Genomic DNA, 230 nt, shown 5'->3' on the forward strand with positions numbered 1-230 from the left:
AACTTGGACTGAAATAACCACTCGTTACAACCGAGGTGCAGCGGATGGGCTACAACAGCAGAAGACCCCCCCGGCTACCACTCATCTCCACTACAAATAGGAAAAAGAGGCTACAATTTGCCAGAGCTCACCAAAATTGGAGAGTTGAAGACTGGAAACATGTTGCCTGTTCTTAAGAGTCTCGATTTCTGTTGAGACCTTCAGATGGTGGAGTCAGAATGAGAACATGG

The sequence above is a fragment of the Etheostoma spectabile genome, unplaced genomic scaffold, assembly GCF_008692095.1.
Source record: "Etheostoma spectabile isolate EspeVRDwgs_2016 unplaced genomic scaffold, UIUC_Espe_1.0 scaffold453, whole genome shotgun sequence".
Taxonomy (NCBI): domain Eukaryota; kingdom Metazoa; phylum Chordata; class Actinopteri; order Perciformes; family Percidae; genus Etheostoma; species Etheostoma spectabile.